Below are 19449 nucleotides of genomic sequence, written 5' to 3' on the forward strand. Positions count from 1 at the left end.
CCCTCTCTCACCCCTCACCGCTTCCCAGACCCATCCATTCTCAGGACTCGTCTTCCCCTACTCTCAGGACCCTCGCCCCCTGCCCTGCCCCTAAGCCCCACAGACCTCTCCCCTGGCCCCCCTCCCTAGTCTTGTTTCCACAGCCCCAGAGCACTTTGAGATCTGACTTGGCCCCCGACCCCCTGGGTCTGGGGCAGCCCTCTTAGCCTTCCCGTCTATCACACCTCGCCACTGCGCTCTTCCAGCACCCTCCTTCCCAGGACCTCATTCCACACCCCCCACCCACCCCACCCTACTCCTTTCAGACCAGCGGGGCTAAGTTAACCCAAGCACTCACTGTGTGCAGCCACTGGGCTATGTACAATTTCATTAAGTAGGGATTGAACCTACCCCCATTTTGCAGATGAGGGAACTGAAGCTGGGCCCTCACAGCCCAGTGATGGCAGAAAAAGAGCATGGGCCTGCACGCTCCGTCACTGGGCTCTGCTGCACAGGGGACTGTCCAGGAGGAGGAGGCCTGGAGAATATGGCAGGTGGCAGACCTTCTGGAGGCCGAAGGTGAGGAGCCCTTGATATCAGCAGAGGTAAGGTGGGGGGAAATGTGGGGCGGACTTGATAGCTGCCGTCCGCCAACATCCTGCCTGCCCCGGGGGGGTGTGGGCAGGAAGGCCAGGGGTAGGTGGGGCCGTGGTCTCTGGCCCTCTCCCCTCCGTGGGAGCTGAGGGGAATGGAGCCTGGGTGGTCAAGTTTGTGTTCCATCTTCCAATCCCTTGTTTTTGCCACAAGTATTCTCATCTTGTCTGTTTCAAATGGTGACACTTGGTAACTGTTGCTCAAGTAAGACTCTGATCTGTGAGTGGAGGATGTTGCCCAATTCCTTTGTTCAACAGTTCAGGGACCCCACAGGTTCTGTGGGGCTTACTGACTGGCCCAAGTCAGTCCTCTGGAAGCAGCAGCCCTGTGCAAGAAGCAGGAGGGCTCCCTGTGGGGCCGCACAGCAGGGGTAGGGGTCTACCCTGACCCCAGCATAGTAGGAGAGCACCCCACACACACACCTAGGGTGGAAGCCTGCAGAGGAGTTGAGTCTGACCTGCTTCTTCTGATTAAAACAAGATGAAAATCCTGCCTAAGTCCAATGGCAGAGATGGGCATTTCCACCATAGGCAACCTGTTTCCTAGAGGTGGAATGGCTTCCTCTTGGCAGGAAAAGTGGGTCCATTTGAGCTTTGTGCTTTCTGTATTTATCTTATTGCATGTGTGCACTGCCATTCTCCACATTTCACAGATGAAAGTAGGCCCACAGAGGAGTCACGTGGCCTCCAAGTGGTAGCACATCAGGACCGGAACCCGGGCCAACTTGGACCACAGCCTCCACTCCTCACCCCATGCTTGTTTGTCCCCTTGCCTTGTGAACTCAAAACACCGATATGTGCCTGACACATCCACGTAGGGTCATGAGGTGACCACCCGTGTGACCAGCACCCCGAAGAGGAAATACCTTTCCTGTAGGAGCCCCTGTGGGCTGCTCCCTCTCCCGAACTTGAGTGCTGATAGCCTCCATGCTTTTTCATCCAACTCTTGTGTGTGCGCCCCTCAGGAAGAGTTTTGTTTTGCCTGTTTTTGAATATATGAACAGAACCCTACCAATTTGCTCTCTTCTTTCCCTCCACATTGCGAGCTCCAACTAGAGCAACAGGCACACCTCTAGGTAGTAGATTTTCCATCTTGTGTATTTTCATGGAACATATACACCATGATTTACATGTATTTTAATGTTGTTTTAGTTTTGGGGTCTTACAAAAAGAAATGCTATAAAAATCATGTCTTTTGCTGATAGATGACCACATCTCTGTGGGGTACATACTGTACCTGGGTGTGGAACTCCTGGGTCATAGAATGTGTGCATCTCCCGACTGTAACACTGTCTTCATGCTGTCTGCCAAAGCACCATACCAGCAGAATGTTTCCCATTGTTCTGCATCTTCATCAAAGGTGATATAATAAGCTGTTTTAATTTGTGGTCCAGTGGGTTTGTGTAGTATGTTTTCATTTGCATTTCTGATTAATAATATGGTTGTATGCTTTTCCATGTTTATTAGCCATTTTGAGTTCCTCTTTGGTGAAGTGCCTGTTTTGAGTATTTACCCATTTTTCCACTAGGTTCTCTGTTTATTTTTTAAATTATTCATAGGAGTTTTTTTAATGTTCTGAGAGCTAGTCCTTTGTTGATTATCTGTTTTACAAACATCCTTTTCCATCTGTGGCATTTCTTTTCCCTCAAGTGTCTTTTGAAGATAAGTTGTTTTAATATAGTCAAATGTATTGATCTTTTCCTTATGTTTAATGTTCTTTGTGTCTTAAGAAGCTTTGTCTGTACTAGATTACTATTATGTTTTGATTTGAAATAATCATAGATTCACAAAGTAGTTGTAAAAACAGAAAAAGAAGTCCCTTGGGCTCTTCATTCAGTTTCCCCCGTGGTAACATCTTACAACACTGAAATATGGTTAGCAAAGTCAGGACCCTGACATTGGTAGTCACAGGCCTGTGTCCCGGGTTGTGTATGCCCTTGTGTGCATACTGTGCACGTAGCTCCGTGCTGCTGTATCATGTGTAGGTTCCTGTCACTCCCACAGTGCAGACCGACATGCTGCATCACCACGGACATGTCCCTGGTGCTGCCCCTCAGTCATGCCCCAGTTCCCGGCAACCACGAATCTCTTCTCCAGCTCTATAATTTTGTCCTTTCAGGAATGTTAAATAAATGGAATCATACAACGTGTGACCTTTTGAGAGTTTTTTCATAATACCCATCCAAGTTGTTCAGAGACCAAGGTGCTGAAGAGGAGCCCCAGAGACCACTGTAGGACTGTGCCCTGACCAGAAATCTCCCACAGCCATATTGGGGAATGGGTCCTTAATTTGCCCTGCCTGAGGGTGCAAAATATCTCCTTAAGCAACAGAGGAGAGTTGTTTAGTTTTATCTGGCAGTTTTGTTAATTATCTCTAGGATTTGCCTTTTTCTTTATTTTTTAAATAACATTTTCCCATCAGTTCAAACGTTCTATTCTCTGTGTGAAATACAGAAAAGCACCCAAAATGAAAAATACCCATCATCCCAACTTTAAGAAATACAAAGTAAGATTGTTTTCTTAAAAATGAATTATGTGAATACTGCTTTTAAACAAGTTTTTAACACAGTATGAACATTTCTCCAGAACTTTAAAAAAATTTTAAGTATTCCATTTTACCATACTGCATACTATTTCAAACTCAAATCAGCCTTCTAGTGTTGGACATCTTAGGTTATCAGTTTTTGCTACTGTAACTAATGCTGAGAGGATCATCTTTTCACCAGACTGATTGCTGCTTCTATTTCCTGTGCCAGGAGACAAACAGTGCGTTCAGGGGATGCTCCTGGAGGGCCAGCTGATATGCAACCTGATAGGTCAGGGAAGCAATTTGGGTCTTAGTCCTAAGTGCAGAAGGAGACCATTGAAAAGGGTGGAAGATTTTCATTTCAGGTGTGTGTGTGTAAAAGATCTCTGCAGGATGGAGAAAATGTAAGGTGGATGGGTGACTGCAGACAGAAGTCAGTGGTATCCATGAAAGATGGTGGTGAAAGGGAGCACAGTGGTTGGGCTTGGAGATTTCAGGAGAGCATAGCAGCAGGACTCAGTGCCCCTCGGCTTATGGCTCTTGCAGCTGGCAGGATGGATGGAGGTGCCATTCACTTACCTGAGAACAAGGGTCAGATGGAATACTGTGAGCAACTCTACGCCCACAAATTTGAATACCTAGATGAAAAGGACCAATTCCTTGAAAGACACATCAGTCAAAATTCACACAAGAAAAAGCAGACAATGTGAATAAACCTACATTAAACGGAATCACTAATTAATCACTAATAACCTTCCAAAACAGAACACCAGAGCCAGATAGTTTCACTGATGAATTCTACTACACATTTAAGGAAGAAAGTATACCAACTCCCTGAAATCTCTTCTAGAAGATAGAAGTAGAAGGAACGCTTCCTAACCCACTTTATGAGGCCAGCATTGCCCTAATGCCAAAACCAGGCAAAGACATTACAGGAAAACTACAGACAAATATCTCTGATCAACACAGATGCAAACATCCACAACAAAACATAAGCAAACTAAATCCAACTAAATCCAGTAATGTCTAAAAATAATTACACACCATGACCAAGTGGGATTTATCCCAGTTATGTAGGGCTGGTTCAACATTCAAAAGTCAATTATCACAACAACCTAAAGAAGAAAAATCACATGATCCTTCCTATTAACAGATGCAGAAAAGCATTTGAGAAAATCCATCTCCCATTTATGATAAACGCTCTTGCAAACTAGGAATAGACAGGAACTTCTTCAACTTAATTAAAAAATCCATAACAACCCTACAGCCTAGATCATACCTAGTGGTGCGAAACTCAAAGCTTTCCCACTGAGGTCAGATACAAGGCAAAGATGTCCTCTCTCACCACTCCTTCTCAACACAGTACTGGAAGTTCTAGCTAATGCACTAAGACAGGAAAAGGAAGTATAAGTTATACAGATTGGGAAGGAAGGAATAAAATTGTCTTTGTTCACAGATGACATGATCACCTCTGTAGAAAATCCAGAAGAATTGACAAAAAAAGAAAAACAAAAACCGGGAACTAATAAGCACTTATAGCAAAGTTGCCAGATACAAGATTAATGTAAAATGCTAATCATTTTCTTATTTACCAGCAATGAACAAGTGGAATTTGATATGAAAAATACAATACCATTTACATTAGCACCCAATAGGTAAAATACTGTAGGTATAAATCTAAAAAAAAATTGTACAAGATGTGTATGAAGAAAACCACAAAACTCTGATGAATGAAATAATACATAAATGGAGAAATATTGATAGGAATATTCAATATTGTTAAGATGTCAGTTCTTCCCAACTTGATGTATAGATTCAATGCAATCCCAGTCAAAATCCTAGCAATATCCTAGTTTGATATCCTAGTTTATAGATATCAACAAACTGATTCTAAAGTTTATATGGAAAGGCAAAAGACCCAGAAAAGCCAATACAATATTGAAGGAGAAGAAGAAACTTGGAAGATTGACACTACCTGACTTCAAGACTTATTATAAAGCAACAGTAACCAAGACAGTCTGGCATTGGAGGAAGAGTAGATAAATAGATCAATGCAATAGAAGATAGTGCCCGGAAAGACCCACATAAATATAGTTGACTGATCTTTGACAAAGGGGCAAAGGCAGTGGATCTTTGACAACGGAGTGAAGATAATTTTTTTCAACAAATGGTGCTGGAACAACTGGACATCCACATGCAAAAAAAAAAAAGATACAGACACAGACCTTACACCCTTCACAGAAATTAACTCAAAATTAATCACAGACCTGATTGTTAAATGGAGAACTATAAAGCTCCTAAAAGATAATGCAGGAGGAAACCTAGATGAACTTGGGTATGGCCATAACTTTTTAGAAAACTAAAAAACAAGCCACAGCCTATAAGAAACTATTTGCAAAAGACACATTTGGGGACTACAGCTCTCCCGCTGCCAGAACCCTTGTGACCCCGGAGGAGGAGTGTGCCTTCCTGGGAGTCCTCGGTATCTGATACACCCCTTCCCCCTGTTGATTTTTAAATCCTCACAGGACGCATGACCAAAACCAAAGACAGCCATGAAGTGAGATCATGCAAAGTAGCAGATAAAATGGGCAGCATCACTATTTCCATGTGGGATGAAATCAGAGGTCTTATACAGCCAGGGGATATTATACGATTGACCAGAGGCTATGTACCCATGTGGAAAGGATGTCTGACACTTTATACTGGAAGGAGTGGAGAACTTCAAAAAATTGGAGAATTTTGTATGGTTTATTCAGAAGTGCCAAATTTCAGTGAGGCCAACCCAGATTATCGAGGACAACAGAACAAAGGGGCACACAATGAACAGAAGAATAATTCCATGAATGGTAATATGGGTACAGGTACATTTAGATCAGTGGGAAATGGGGTTCAAACTGGCCCAGAATCACGGGGATGCCGTTTTATATGCTGGTAGAAGCAATGGTCACAGACCTATAAATCCACCAGGAACAGCTAACAATCAAACAGTCATGACCACAATAAGTAATGGCAGGGACCCTTGGAGAGCCTTTAAGAGATGACCTATGCCAAATACTCATGTAGTTTTTAAACTACATGCCCTACTTGAACACTTACTGCACTTTTTTTTTTTTCTTGGATAAGAACAGGATTTATTTATTTATTTATTTATTTATTTATTTATTTTTATTGAAGGGTAGTTGACAACAGTATTACATTACATTAGTTTCAGGTGTACAACACAGTGATTCAACATTTATATACATGATAATTCTAGGTACCAGCTATCACCATACCAAGTTTTTACAATATTTTGACTATATTCCTTATGCTATACATTACATCCCGGTTACTTATTTATTTTACAATTGGAAGTGTGTTTATATATATATATATATATATATATATATATATATATATATATATATATATATATTTTTTTTTTTTGTGAGGGCATCTCTCATATTTATTGATCAAATAGTTGTTAACACTTACTGCACTTTTATTTATTGTTAACTGTGAAAACTGTTTATCGATTTCGTTTCATGTTTTTGGTTTGTTAACAAGAGTGGTTTGTTTTGATAGCAAACCTGTTCGGCTGTTCAAGTCTCCTGTTGAAGAATGGGAACACTCTGAAAAGTAGGGGCATTTATTTATTTTTTTTTTCTACTTCAAATGTCTTTATTTTTCCAATTGGGGGGGCATTTATTTTTAGAGCTAAAAAACAATATTCTCTAAAAAAAACCTGCACCCATTGGTGCAGTTACATAAGATACCAACATTATAGCCTCTGTGAGTCTATCTTCTGTGTAAATTTTGTAATATTTAAAATAAGGCTTAGTGGGAGATGTTTTTCCTTAAATTTGTATATTGCCAACTAAAGCAATAACCACCAAAAAGAGTCCCTAAAACTCGGTCAGTGCTAACAGAAGCTTCTGAGTGTTTGTGAATCCAGGAATGATTGACTGCTTCATTGAATGACTGCCATTAAGATTTTTCTAAGGAGTGAATCATCCTAAACTTGTTTCATTACCAAAAAACACATTCTCTATCAGAATTATGGAATAGAATATGATCTGTATTATAACAGGTAATTTTTATAAGAAAGCTACTTTTAGGATATTCCTATTAATACTTATTATCAAAAACTGAGGCCTTGAATATTTATTTTTTGAAGTACCATGTCAAATGTTAAAGTATAATTTGAAGGAGTTACGAAGTCATAATAAATACTGATCTAATTTTTAAAAATTGTGGTAAATAATATAGCTAAGGCAGTTCAAATTGAGTTCATGTAGAAATATGCAGTCTTAAGTTATAGGGTCCTAGGTACTTGCAGAAACAGCCTGGAGTAAAAATCCGAGGTACTTTCTTAAAGGAGGGTGTGTGTGTGTGTGTGTCTGTGTGTGTGTGTGTTTAAAGTTTCTGAACACAGTTCACAAAGCCTTATCAGTAGACGTTAAGAAATGGCTCTCTCAAAGAAGCAATAGCTTTATTCAGAAATGTAACATTATAATTTATTTGTGTTGTAAACAGTCACCAGTTCCACTTTTTACTTTAGGGTGGATCACTGGTAAACTTTTCCTTTGTTAGAATTCAACTTTTCTTTAATATTATCTCACATTAATGTTAAAAGACCTACCTTAGTTTTGCTCTTTTAGTGATGTGTAAGGAGAGCCAGGATGTACATTTTCTGATAGTTTAATTTTGGCTTCAGGCTGGCGACTACTTAGCTCTCTGTATTTGTCACTTTGTCTTTTTTTCTCCCACCTCAAATCACAAAGTAGTTTAGGTAGACTTTGTTTTCTGACCTTAGCGTTTAAATATAAAAATTTGTGCCAGATTATTTTTCTAATTCAGCATATCTAATGAATATTTCAGTACCCACTACGTTAGGTACCATGTGGAGAGTGCTAGTGGTAGATGAAGTAATGGATATTCTTGAGTTTATGATCTATATAGTACTTAAGTAATAGGGATTTATATATTACTGAAAAAAATTTCCCTTTATTCATATACTGATAATTATAATTAGTTTGGATTTATGACTAAGATGTTCACAAAATTACAGATGTTTAAAGAAAAAAAGGTACAAATTAGTATGTAATTTTTTCTATTAAATCTACAAGGTAGAAACAATATAAGGTATTTGTAGGAGAATATAGTATTAAAGGTGATTTTAAAAGAAAGAATTTTGGAGTCTGGAAAATTGAAATAAGCAGGTATGAATTGCCGGGCTCCCAATCCAGGCCATGTTATCTCCTCACCTGTGATGCTGGACCTGCTATTACAACTGAAACCTCTGTAAGCCTTAGGTTCCACGACTATAAAAACGAGTAAGTAATACGTACCCCTTTGTAAAGTTATTTAAGATTTTCTATGTGAGTGGTTAGAATGATTTCTGGCACATTATCAGTCAAACATTGGTTGTCTAATACCTCAGGATGAAAAAAAAATGCAAGGTTAGGAAGTATGGATACCTTTTACCATGTTGAGATTAAAGAGAGAAAGACCTAAAAAAACAAAAAGAGGGGGGCGGAAGATGGCGGCGTGAGTAGAGCAGCGGAAATCTCCTCCCAAAACAACATATATCTATGAAAATATAACAAAGACAACCCTTCCTAGAATAAAGACCAGAGGACACAGGACAATATCCAGACCACATCCGCACCTGAGAGAACCCAGCGCCTCGCGAAGGGGGTAAGATACAAGCCCCGGCCCCGCGGGAGCCGAGCACCCCTCCCCCCAGCTCCCGGCGGGAGAAGAGCAGGCAGAGCAGGAGGGAGAAGGAGCCAAGGACTGCCGAACACCCAGCCCCAGCCATCCGGGCCAGAGTGCAGGGCCCTCGATACTGGGAAAACAGGGCAGCAAGAACAGTGAGCGGGCACTGGAGGCTGGGCGCCAGAGGACATAAGAAAAGCGCGCGACCATTTTTTTTTGCTTTTTTGCTGTTTTGTTTTGGCGAGCGCTTTTTGGAAGTCTTAAAGGGATAGGGACCCCAATACTAGGGAAACAGGGCAGAAAGACCGACCGGTGAGCAGAGGCCTGAGGCTGGCACCGGAGAATAAAGAAAAACGAACGACCACCTTTTTTTTAAATTAAAAACTTTTTTTTTTTTTTTTAATTAAAAAAATTTTTTTTCTTTTTTGTTTGGTGGGCGTTGTTTTGTTTTGGCGGGTGCTTTTTGGAAGTCTTAAAGGGGCAGGGCGGGCCACTTAATCCAGAGGTAGGGAATCCGGGATCTCTGGGCACCCTAACCCCTGGGCTGCAGGGAGCAGGGAGGCCCCTTACGGAGATAAATAGCCTCCCAGCAGCTCCCCCTCCAACGCGACTCCACCATTTTGGAGCAGCTGCCCGAGCCAGGCCACGCCCACAGCAACAGCGGAGATTAACTCCATAGCAGCCGGGCAGGAAGCAGAAGCCCTGTCTGCGCGCAGCTGCGCAGCACAAGCCACTAGAGGCCGCTGTTCTCCCAGGAGAGGAGGGCCACAAACCAACAAGAAGGGAAGTTCTTCCAGCCGTCACTCGTCCCAGCTCTGCAGACTATTCCTATCACCATGAAAAGGCAAAGCTACAGGCAGACAAAGATCACAGAGACAACACCAGAGAAGGAGACAGACCTAACCAGTCTCCCTGACAAAGAATTCAAAATAAGAATCATAAACATGCTGACAGAGATGCAGAGAAATACGCAAGAGAAATGGGATGAAGTCCGGAAGCAGATCACAGATGCCAGAAAGGAGATCGCAGAAATGAAACAAACTCTGGAAGGGTTTATAAGCAGAATGGATAGAATGCAAGAGGCCATTGATGGAATTGAAATCAGAGAACAGGAACGCATAGAAGCTGACATAGAGAGAGACAAAAGGATCTCCAGGAATGAAACAATATTAAGAGAACTGTGTGACCAATCCAAAAGGAACAATATCCGTATTATAGGGGTCCCAGAAGAAGAAGAGAGAGGCAAAGAGATGGAAAGTATCTTAGAAGAAATAATTGCGGAAAACTTCCCCACACTGGGGGAGGAAGTAATCAAACAGACCACGGAAATACACAGAACCCCCAACAGAAAGGATCCAAGAAGGGCAACACCAAGACACATAATAATTAAAATGGCAAAGATCAAGGACAAGGAAAGAGTGTTAAAGGCAGCTAGAGAGAAAAAGGTCACCTATAAAGGGAAACCCATCAGGCTAACGTCAGATTTCTCAACAGAAACCCTACAGGCCAGAAGAGAATGGCATGATATATTTAATACAATGAAACAGAAGGGCCTTGAACCAAGGATACTGTATCCAGCACGACTATCATTCAAATATGACGGTGGGATTAAACAATTCCCAGACAAACAAAAGCTGAGGGAATTTGCTTTCCACAAACCACCTCTACAGAACATCTTACAGGGACTGCTCTAGATGGGAGCACTCCTAGAAAGAGCACAGCACAAAACACCCAACATATGAAGAATCGAGGAGGAGGAACAAGAAGGGAGAGAAGAAAAGAATCTCCAGATAGTGTATATAACAGCTCAATAAGCGAGCTAAGTTAGGCAGTAAGATACTAAAGAGGCTAACCTTGAACCTTTGGTAACCACGAATTTAAAGCCTGCAATGGCAATAAGTACATATCTTTCAATAGTCACCCTAAATGTTAATGGGTTGAATGCACCAATCAAAAGACACAGAGTAACAGAATGGATAAAAAAGCAAGACCCATCTATATGCTGCTTACAAGAAACTCACCTCAAACCCAAAGACATGTACAGACTAAAAGTCAAAGGATGGAAAAACATATTTCAAGCAAACAACAGTGAGAAGAAAGCAGGGGTTGCAGTACTAATATCAGACAAAATAGACTTCAAAACAAAGAAAGTAACAAGAGATAAAGAAGGACACTACATAATGATAAAGGGCTCAGTCCAACAAGAGGATATAACCATTCTAAATATATATGCACCCAACACAGGAGCACCAGCATATGTGAAACAAATACTAACAGAACTAAAGGGGGATATAGACTGCAATGCATTCATTCTAGGAGACTTCAACACACCACTCACCCCAAAGGATAGATCCACTGGGCAGAAAATAAGTAAGGACATGGAAGCACTGAACAACACACTAGAGCAGATGGACCTAATAGACATCTATAGAACTCTACATCCAAAAGCAACAGGATATACATTCTTCTCAAGTGCACATGGAACATTCTCCAGAATAGACCACATACTAGGCCACAAAAAGAGCCTCAGAAAATTCCAAAAGATTGAAATCCTACCAACCAACTTTTCAGACCACAAAGGCATAAAACTAGAAATAAACTGTACAAAGAAAGCAAAGAGGCTCACAAACACATGGAGGCTTAACAACACGCTCCTAAATAATCAATGGATCAATGACCAAATCAAAATGGAGATCCAGCAATATATGGAAACAAATGACAACAACAACACTAAGCCCCAACTTCTGTGGGACACAGCAAAAGCAGTCTTAAGAGGAAAGTATATAGCAATCCAAGCATATTTAAAAAAGGAAGAGCAATCCCAAATGAATGGTCTAATGTCACAATTACCGAAATTGGAAAAAGAAGAACAGATGAGGCCTAAGGTCAGCAGAAGGAGGGACATAATAAAGATCAGAGAAGAAATAAATAAAATTGAGAAGAATAAAACAATAGCAAAAATCAATGAAACCAAGAGCTGGTTCTTCGAGAAAATAAACAAAATAGATAAGCCTCTAGCCAGACTTATTAAGAAGAAAAGAGAGTCAACACAAATCAACAGTATCAGAAACGAGAAAGGAAAAATCACGACGGACCCCACGGAAATGCAAAGAATTATTGGAGAATACTATGAAAACCTATATGCTAACAAGCTGGGAAACCTAGGAGAAATGGACAACTTCCTAGAAAAATACAACCTTCCAAGATTGACCCAGGAAGAAACAGAAAATCTAAACAGACCAATTACCAGCAACGAAATTGAAGCGGTAATCCAAAAACTACCAAAGAACAAAACCCCCGGGCCAGATGGATTTACCTCGGAATTTTATCAGACATACAGGGAAGACATAATACCCATTCTCCTTAAAGTTTTCCAAAAAATAGAGGAGGAGGGGATACTCCCAAACTCATTCTATGAAGCTAACATCACCCTAATACCAAAACCAGGCAAAGACCCCACCAAAAAAGAAAACTACAGACCAATATCCCTGATGAACGTAGATGCAAAAATACTCAACAAAATACTAGCAAACCGAATTCAAAAATACATCAAAAGGATCATACACCATGACCAAGTGGGATTCATCCCAGGGATGCAAGGATGGTACAACATTCGAAAGTCCATCAATATCATCCACCACATCAACAAAAAGAAAGACAAAAACCACATGATCATCTCCATAGATGCTGAAAAAGCATTTGACAAAGTTCAACATCCATTCATGTTAAAAACTCTCAGCAAAATGGGAATAGAGGGCAAGTACCTCAACATAATAAAGGCCATCTATGATAAACCCACAGCCAACATTATATTGAACAGCGAGAAGCTGAAAGCATTTCCGCTGAGATCGGGAACTAGACAGGGATGCCCACTCTCCCCACTGTTATTTAACATAGTACTGGAGGTCCTAGCCACGGCAATCAGACAAAACAAAGAAATACAAGGAATCCAGATTGGTAAAGAAGAAGTTAAACTGTCACTATTTGCAGATGACATGATACTGTACATAAAAAACCCTAAAGACTCCACCCCAAAACTACTAGAACTGATATCGGAATACAGCAAAGTTGCAGGATACAAAATCAACACACAGAAATCTGTGGCTTTCCTATATACTAACAATGAACCAACAGAAAGAGAAATCAGGAAAACAACTCCATTCACAATTGCATCAAAAAAAATAAAATACCTAGGAATAAACCTAACCAAAGAAGTGAAAGACTTATACTCTGAAAACTACAAGTCACTCTTAAGAGAAATTAAAGGGGACACTAACAGATGGAAACTCATCCCATGCTCGTGGCTAGGAAGAATTAATATCGTCAAAATGGCCATCCTGCCCAAAGCAATATACAGATTTGATGCAATCCCTATGAAACTACCAGCAACATTCTTCAATGAACTGGAACAAATAATTCAAAAATTCATATGGAAACACCAAAGACCCCGAATAGCCAAAGCAATCCTGAGAAAGAAGAATAAAGTAGGGGGGATCTCACTCCCCAACTTCAAGCTCTACTATAAAGCCATAGTAATCAAGACAATTTGGTACTGGCACAAGAGCAGAGCCACAGACCAATGGAACAGACTAGAGAATCCAGACATTAACCCAGACATATATGGTCAATAAATATTTGATAAAGGAGCCATGGACATACAATGGTGAAATGACAGTCTCTTCAACAGATGGTGCTGGCAAAACTGGACAGCTAAATGTAGGAGAATGAAACTGGACCATTGTCTAACCCAATATACAAAAGTAAACTCAAAATGGATCAAAGACCTGAATGTAAGCCATGAAACCATTAAACTCTTGGAAGAAAACATAGGCAAAAACCTCTTAGACATAAACATGAGTGACCTCTTCTTGAACATATCTCCCCGGGCAAGGAAAACAACAGCAAAAATGAGTAAGTGGGACTATATTAAGATGAAAAGCTTCTGTACAGCAAAAGACACCATCAATAGAACAAGAAGGATCCCTACAGTATGGGAGAATATATTTGAAAATGACACATCCGATAAAGGCTTGACGTCCAGAATATATAAGGAGCTCACACGCCTCAACAAACAAAAAACAAATAACCCAATTAAAAAATGGGCAGAGGAACTGAACACACAGTTCTCCAAAAAAGAAATACAGATGGCCAACAGACACATGAAGAGATGCTCCACATCGCTAATTATCAGATAAATGCAAATTAAAACTACAATGAGGTATCACCTCACACCAGTAAGGATGGCTGCCATCCAAAAGACAAACAACAACAAATGTTGGCGAGGCTGTGGAGAAAGGGGAACCCTCCTACACTGCTGGTGGGAATGTAAGTTAGTTCAACCATTGTGGAAAGCAGTATGGAGGTACATCAAAATGCTCAAAACAGACCTACCATTTGACCCAGGAATTGCACTCCTAGGAATTTACCCTAAGAACGCAGCAATCAAGTTTGAGAAAGACAGATGCACCCCTATGTTTATTGCAGCACTATTTACAATAGCCAAGAATTGGAAGCAACCTAAATGTCCATCAATAGATGAATGGATAAAGAAGATGTGGTACATATACACAATGGAATACTACTCAGCCATAAGAAAAGGGCAAATCCAATCATTTGCAGCAACATGGATGGAGCTGGAGGGTATTATGCTCAGTGAAACAAGCCAAGCGGAGAAAGAGAAATACCAAATGATTTCACTTATCTGTGGAATATAAGAACAAAGGAAAAACTGAAGGAACAAAATAGCAGCAGAATCACAGAATTCAAGAATGGACTAACAGGTACCAAAGGGAAAGGGACTGGGGAGGATGGGTGGGTAGGGAGGGATAAGGGGGGGAGAAATAGGGGGGTATTAAGATTAACATGCATGGGGGGGTAGGAGAAAAGGGAGGGCTGTACAACACAGAGAAGACAAGTAGTGACTCTACAACATTTTGCTATGCTGATGGACAGTGACTGTAAAGGGGTTTATAGGGGAGACCTGGTATAGGGGAGAGCCTAGTAAACATAATATTCGTCATGTAAGTGTAGATTAGTGATACCAAAAACAAAGCAAAAAAAAAAAAAAAAAGGACAGTTCCTGTGTGGTAACCTCCAACGAGTTCTACACAAGGGTGTAAAGGGCATATAAAAGTGTAGGCAAAGGGTCTGTTTGTGTTTATACAGAGGATCAAAGCCTAATTGGGCTACCCCGAAAATGAACTAAGATACGATATGAAAAAGAACTTCCAACATCAGCACTCTCTGGAAGACTCATGCCAGAAGATGATCATCAAAAAACCCCAACAAAGATCCATGCACTGCTACAGCTGTAGATGCACTCATCCCACCAGTTCCTGGACTTGCCATGGGAATGAGGAAGGAGATATCTAAGCTGGCCTGTGCATACAGTAAAACAACAAATTTGACTGGATCTATACTGTTGGAACTCAACCAAGAATTTGGAGAAGTGAAAATTGTAGCGCTCCAACGTCTTACAACTACAGACTATTCACTGTTAAAAGAACATATGGCATGTGAACAGTCCCCAGGAATGGATTGTTTTAATTTGTCTGATTTCTCTCAGACTGTTCAAGTTCAGTTGGACAATATCCACCATATCATAGATAAGTTTTCACAAATGCCTAAGGTGCCTAACTGGTTTTCTTGGTTTCACTGGAGATGGCTGGTAATTACAGATATGCTTTGGTTATGTAACTATACTCCTATTATGTTAATGTGTGTGCGCAATTTAAGTAGTAGCTTAAAACCTATACATGCTGAAGTTACTCTACAAGAAGATATGTCAAAAAAATAATCAATCTTCCCATGTTTTCTTCCGCCTGCTACTTCTATAGCTTTTCTTCTTCCTTCCTAATTACAACCCTTAAATAGAAATCATGCCTCATATCAAATTTACCGAGTATCATAATTCTTCCAAGTGGTAAAGATACCTCAAGACAAATGCTGGGCATAGAAGCCACAGGGCATAAATATGCAAAGAAGTAAAAAACTAACCTTTTCAAACAATAAGGCTTCCCTCTCACTTACCAACTTCACATTTCCCTGTATGGCCCCGGAAGATGACTGGTTAGCCAGAGACGGGTAAGATTCCTCAAGGGAGGAACAACCTAAGACAGGCACAGTCGCAGGGGGGCCATCAGGTGAGAAATTGGGGATCAACAGAGGTGAGGCTTAGAACCTCACCCCCCCGTTCTGAGAGAAATCTTCTGCATACGTGGATGTTTTATTGCCCTGGTCTAGCTTGGATTAACACATAGTCTACAGGCACACACCTGATCATCTACATTTGCTCTCTTACAACACTAAACTATGTTTTCTACCTTTATCTTGTATCTACCTACCACTTCAGCATTTTATTAAAAATAATAATAATAAAGAGAGAAATGTGGTATCCACATATAAATCAAGTATAAAAACCAAATGAGTATTTATATTTGAACTGACTGTTTAGAGTTCATAATGCATGAGCAAAACCGAAAGTGTCTGTGATGACTGCCCTTGTACTGTTCACTATGTAACTTATTCATTATGTAAGAATTTGTTCTACATGTAAGAACTTGTTTGTTATGCCTCAGAAGATTGGAGACTGACGAAAATTAGGATTGGGGTGGATTAATGATTGTGCATTGAGCATTGACTCCCTATACAGAATTTTATTGTCGTTAACAACCATTTGATCAATAAATATGAGAGATGCCCTCACACACACACAAAAAAGGACAGACTTCCAATGGTAAAATAAATAAGTAACCGGGATGTAATGTATAGCATAAGGAATATAGTCAAGATATTGTAACAGCTTGGTAGGGTGATAGCTGGAACCTAGAATTATGTATATAAATGTTTTATCACTGTGTTGTACACTTGAAACTAATGTAATGTAATACTGTGCGTCAACTACCCTTCAATAAAAAATAATTATTTAAAAAAAAAACAAAAACAAAAACAAAAAGACACATCTGGTAAAGGTCTGTTCGCCTTTATATGCAAAGAACTCTTAAAATTCAGTAATTAGAAAGCAAATCACCTAATTAAAAAGTGAGCCAGATCTTAACAGACACCTCACCAAAGAAGATAAACAGATAGCAAATGAGCATAGGAAAAGATGTTCCACATCATTTGTCATCAGAAAAATGTACATTAAACTGAGATACCACTGCGCACTACTAGAATAGCCAAAATCTGGAACACTAACCCACCAAATGCTATAAGATGTGGAGCAATAGTAACTCTCACACATTGTTGGTAGGACTACAAAATGGTACAGCCACTTTGGAGACGCTTTGGTGGTTTCTTACAAAACTAAACATATCCTTACATATATGATCCAGTAATCATTCCCTTTGGCATTTACCCAAAGGAGCTGAAAACTTATGTCCATATAAAAACCTATGCACAGATGTATATAGCAGCTTTATTCAAAACTGCCAAAACTTGGAATCAACCAAGATACTCTTCAGTAGGTAAATGGATAAATCCAAGCAATGAAATATTACTCACATACTAAAAGGAAATGAGCTATCAAGTCATGAAGGAGACAGAGGAGCCTTAAATGCATGTAACTAAGTGAAAGAAGCCAGTCTGAAAATGCTGCATACTATATGATTCCAACTCTGTGACATCCTGGAAAAGGCAAAACTATGGAGACAGTAAGATCTGTGGTTACCGGGAGTTGAGGGGAGGGACAGATGAATAGACAGTGAAAATCTGGGGGGCAGTGAAAATTCTCGATGATACTGTAATGATGAGTATGTCATTATACGTTTGTCCAAATCCACAGATCATACGACACCAAGAGAGAACCCTAAACTATGTACTTTGGGTATTAGGATGTGTCAGTGTAGGTTCATCAGTTATTACAAATGTCCCATTCTGGTGAGGGATACTGATGATGTGGCAAGCAATGCATGTGTGGGGCCAGGGCCTCGGTGGGAAATCTTTGTATATCTTCCCCTTAATTTTGCTGTGAACCTAAATCCACTCTTAAGAAATGAGTCCTAATAAAAAAAAAAAATCACAGGCTTGTATCCTTTGAGATAGTTTTTTTTTAGATTTTTGAGTGACCATAACATTGAGTCATGAAGTAAATGCCCTTCTAAGATGAAGGCACTGCAATGTCAAACTCCCTACAATAAAATTCCCTGTGGCTTCATGGCTGAATTTTGTGAAGGTCAGCAAAGCACTGCTAAGGCTAATGCTTTTGAAGGCATTATAATGATGCATTATATATATATATATATTTTGGGGGGGTATCATTAATCTACAATTACATGAGGAACATTATGTTTACTAGGCTCCCCCCATCACCAAGTCCCCCCCACAGTCACTGTCCATCAGTGTAGTAAGATGCTATAGAATCACTACTTGTCTTCTCTGTGTTGTACAGCCCTCCCCGTGTCCCCCACTACATTATGTCTAAAAGTAATGCCCCCGCCTTTTTTCCCCCTTATCCCTCCCTTCCCACCCATCCTCCCCAGTCCCTTTCCCTTTGGTAACTGTTAGTCCATTCTTGGGTTCTGTGAGTCTGCTGCTGTTTTGTTCTTTCAGTTTTTTCTTTGTTCTTATACTCCACAGATGAGTGAAATCATTTGGTACTACCCTCTAGCTCCATCCATGTTGTTGATGCCTTATATTTTATAAACACTGAAAACTACCTAAAAACCCATATCATGAAAAAATATTCATTATATCCATAAAGAAATATGGACATACTGAATATATTCATTGCATAAATGGGCCCTTCAGTCTCCTGAGTTGTAACTGGCTCTGTGCCTGCCAGTGACGTCTGCTCATCTGTGTCCTGGGTCTGATTCCTGTCCCTGTTCTCGTTTAGTTTTGTAACTACAGGCTTAGCACTACATCTTCCCTAGAGAGAAAAGCTGCTGAATGAGTACAAAGAGTAAAAATCGTTCACATACAGAACAAAATAAGAATCATTTTTTATTAGTAGTGGCTTCAATACTATCTGTTCTGAAGAAACTCAACTTTGTAGAAAAATCTACTGAAGAATAATTTTTATAGTAATCAGTAATTAGAAAAAGGTGCTTAAAAACAATAAAAACAATATATGTATATATAACCACAACACAATCAAAATATATATGAGATAAGAGGAGTATGAGCCACACCAGAAACAGTAAGACAGTGGAAACTCTAAATTTAGAAACAAGTATTTTGACCCAGTTTAGAGAGAAAACGTATAAATATATTAGGGCAGAGAAGCATTGTAACATACTACCAGCAGATTCAAAAACAAGAAATTCAAAGAAATAAAAAATATTCAGTAAATATTTGAGTGTCTATCTACCAAGCATTCTGTTCACATGGATTCTATACAGGAGCTCAGGCAACAGAATGACTGTTAGTAATTCTCTGAAGTTTACTAGGAAGAGGCTCCAATGGAAATGAGAGGAGAGACAATACCACTTTTCACAGGAAAAATGAATGTAACCCAGAAGATGTGACCGGTCACAGGAAATACCCAACCCTGTCGAAAATGTGGATTAAATTAGTAAAAATCTATCAGTCCACACAACCCACTTTGCAGCAATTAATATCAACAGTAACGAAGCCTGGAAGCAATGC

At 40.0% G+C, this 19449-nt stretch overlaps 1 pseudogene; it reads left to right on the forward strand.

Annotated features, from left to right (window-relative positions):
* Window positions 1–5511: 5511 nt before the first annotated feature.
* LOC118921870 (SOSS complex subunit B2-like) lies at window positions 5512–6203 on the forward strand (annotated as a pseudogene).
* The last annotated feature ends 13246 nt before the right edge of the window (window positions 6204–19449 follow it).

The sequence above is a fragment of the Manis pentadactyla genome, chromosome 14, assembly GCF_030020395.1.
Source record: "Manis pentadactyla isolate mManPen7 chromosome 14, mManPen7.hap1, whole genome shotgun sequence".
In the NCBI taxonomy this organism is placed as follows: Eukaryota; Metazoa; Chordata; class Mammalia; order Pholidota; family Manidae; genus Manis; species Manis pentadactyla.